Source organism: Lathyrus oleraceus, chromosome 5, assembly GCF_024323335.1.
Source record: "Lathyrus oleraceus cultivar Zhongwan6 chromosome 5, CAAS_Psat_ZW6_1.0, whole genome shotgun sequence".
NCBI classification, from domain to species: Eukaryota; Viridiplantae; Streptophyta; class Magnoliopsida; order Fabales; family Fabaceae; genus Lathyrus; species Lathyrus oleraceus.
The window spans coordinates 1,409,404-1,413,152 of record NC_066583.1 but is presented as its reverse complement, the minus strand read 5'-3'; the positions used below and the strand labels follow the sequence as shown (position 1 = coordinate 1,413,152).

Genomic DNA, 3,749 nt, shown 5'->3' with positions numbered 1-3,749 from the left:
AATTAAAGTTCTAAAATAACCTATTTTTAAAAATATTTACCGGAATAACCACCTTTCATGAAGCATGCGCCAGTTGGACTGATGCATCTATTTGCCCATTGAACATATGCACCAATGGCCCGGGCGCGTGTATGTAATGAAGCCAGTTGTATTGGTGCATGCATACAATACATCATGTGTATGTGCCAATGCATGTGGTGTAACATCCTAATTTTCCATACCTTAAATAATATATATGATTATAATTGAGACTTTAACATCGCTAATTATTACAAACTAAACATTGAAACTAGCCGCTATAATAATTAATTTATCAACTAATTACTCTTTATTTTATTATTAATATTATTATTCAATTTGAATATCATCATTTTATTTTACAAACTAAACTTTGAAATTAGTCATTTAAATACTTAATTTTAAGTTAATTAATTATCCATATTATTTTTGTTATTATATTATTTGATGTTATTTGATTTGAATATCACTATTTTACTCTACAAACTAATAGTAAATAAAATAACATTAAGTTAATAAATGTATTAAATAATTACCCTTGTTATTATTATTATTATTATTATTATTATTATTATTATTATTATTATTATACTTATCCTTTCATTTTATAAAAGAAATATATTTTATTTTACTATTAATATTCTACATGATCATATGTCATGAAATAGTAGAAAAATCAAACTTTCATACATTTCTCACCAACTATTTTCACAAAGTCATATTAGAACACCTATAAAACTATTCATGCAAGACTTGTAAAGATTTGACAAAGACATATTTACTAGCAAGAGTTGAAAAGTTAGAAAGCATGGGCAAAAGGAGATAAATTTACATTATTTTAATATCTTACAACTAGTATAAATAGGGGTCTTTCTCACCCCATTTTCATTCATTCATTCACAAATCATCTTTCTTACCTCTTTATTTCCTTCTTTCTCTAATTTCTTCATATAGAAATATTAGTTTTAGTTGTCGAAGTTTTCACGGTGTCGGTTTGTAGTTTTTAGAGTTATTTTAGGGTCAAAGTTCTTCTAAAGTTTTAAAGGAGTTTGATACGTCAAAGTTCTGCTCAAATCATTTTCATAAGTAACCGGTAAGTCGTTATAATTTAATTATTTTATTTATATAAAGGTTATTTTAAGAATTTGATTTAAATTTCCGTTAAGACGTCGAGATATTGAACTTATAAAGTCCAAGATAAGTTTTACCATTTTAAGTTGTTATAATGCCCAAGTATTATTATAAAATTAAAATGTTATTAGGAATACACTATTGATAATTTTCTAAAACAAACAAATCCAAACGGGAGTATAGTCTAATTTATACTTGAATTTAATAACGATTTAAATATAGTGGAGGTTACTATTAAATATTTTAAATAAATAAATATTTTAATTTGTAACAGAATCATGTTTATTTAACCGTAAATTATATTCTAATTATTTTATAAATTTCGTACAATTCAACGGTTATCGTAAATTAGGTTCTGGGCAAACATCAGAGAAAACGCTCGTGGACTTTCAACAACGATCAACAACAAAAGGTGGGGGCAAGGTCTCGTATACGTTGGGACGGTTAGCGTAAAATAGCTTAATATATATATATGTGTGTAGTGGTGACACAAGCCCTACCAGCGATAAATAAGTAAGGAGAGCCTATTCTCGAATAATGATTTTCCCAAATCACTAAGCGAGGTTATGCCGACCTTAATTATTTATCATAAGAATGATCTATGACAATTTGAGGTTCTATTGTGCTTACATTGTTTGATTAATTGTCTAATTGTTTACTTTATTTATACTTGAATGATTGTGATTGATAGACTAAGAAAATGATCTATTAAGGAGAGAAACAACAACATTGATTAGATATTAAGTGTTAGATCCCCAATGGAATAAAGGAAGTTGGATACATTGAGTAGTTGTATTTGGTTGGGTTCTGGCTAAGGAAAAGACTTGGTCGACCATGTCCTTTACGGTCCACCTCTCTTACCTGGGAAGTCAACCATACATTATTCACTGTATAAACTGAACTAGTTATATAGAGATAAGGATCACGCCAAGGAAAAATAGACAAGACATTTAATGGATTTGACACTTAACCGAAGTATTAAATAATAACTATGACCTGAAAGGTTGATATGATATTTCCCAAATATTAACTAAATACTTATGGTTGAGAGTTACTACAAGATGGTTGAGTGATCATATAGACTGCATTGAGGAATGTGTAAGTCCACTGTCGTGCGGTATGGGACGTACGAGGTTAATCAGTCTCCTACAATCCCGACGGGGATTATTATTTATGCATGCTAGGCAAGACGAGGGTCTTGGCCTGAATCCTCAGGGACGATCGACTTATAACACCTGGACTCCATGTGAAGTTAGGTGGCGTAGCTCTTGGTAATTGGGAGTACGTTGGTGGCATGTGGTCTTGTGATATCTGATCTTGGTAAATGGTATAGGTATCCTTGATAGCGTTTAGTTGTCTGAGTCAGCATATAGTTCAAGGATGCATTAGAATAAATACTTATAAAGTATAGGTAAATATGGGATAAAGATGCGCTTGTTCGAATAATTGTGGTTGTCATGTATATATATTACTATTTTACATCCTATTCCCACTTTTAAACTTGTACGTAAATCTTAGCCCTGTATTCTTTTTGTCTTGCATCTTTGGATTGATCTATGACGATCAGGCGACGAGCTAGACCATTTAGGAGGGAAGACTATGGAGTGACAGATTACGATAATGTCAAGGCTGAAGGTTGCTAGCGTTTTGTCAAACGCTTATTACATCTTTACTAGTACGTAATATTATATATAGTCAGTATAAGTGTCAGTCCTGTTGGACTTAGGAGGTCCTTCTTGTAACACCCCAAAATTTGTCCTCCTCATTCATGCATTTATTTTTAGGTCATTTAGCATTTCATATTGCATTTCATCATGTCAGTCAGGATTAGCTCCAAGAAGCTTGAACATCATCTAGGACACTTTGTGGGTTCTATTTAGATGATCAGTCAACACAAGGGAAGGACCTGAGTTACTTCCAACAGGGGTCTATTCGTCAGTCAAAACGTTAATCTTGAAGGAGCAAAAGTTTGTTCGTGAGTTGTCATACTCGCTAGGCGAGCAGAATGGATCGCCTAGCGAGTCCCAAGAAAAGCCACCAGAATCACCTACACTCAGAGGAATTTCTTGAACTGTCATGCTCGCTAGGCGAAGCCCACGTGTTTAATATATATATATATATATATATATATATATATATATATATATATATATATATATATATATATATATATATATATATATATATATATATATATATATATATATATATATATATATATATATATATATATATATATATATATATATATATATATATATATATATATATATATATATAAAATAAAAACGAAAAAAATATATAACAGAAATTTTTTGGACTTGGGCCTCTCTCATTTGAGCCCACAGGTCCACAAAAATCAGGTTATAAATTCAGAGTTTTAGTGAAACAAAAGGTCATTCTATTCCTATTACCCTGGCTGGGAAAAAGATAGTGAGAGAAGAGCTAACAGAGTTCAAAGCAACCTCCAGAGACTGAAAAGAACTCATCTGCAAAGAGCCAATTCCATCTCATATAAACCCTCAAATTGCTTTGCAAACCCAACCGGACAATTCAATTTCATTCGATCTCTCCAGTCAGGTTTGCCTTATTCCCATTAC

At 31.0% G+C, this 3,749-nt stretch overlaps 1 long non-coding RNA gene across 1 annotated transcript; it reads left to right on the top strand.

The window, feature by feature from the left end:
- Positions 1-963: 963 nt before the first annotated feature.
- On the top strand, positions 964-2,835 carry LOC127086446 (uncharacterized). The gene is made up of 3 exons (XR_007789481.1): positions 964-1,111; positions 1,502-1,561; positions 2,717-2,835. It is a non-coding gene; the product is annotated as an uncharacterized LOC127086446 (long non-coding RNA).
- The last annotated feature ends 914 nt before the right edge of the window (positions 2,836-3,749 follow it).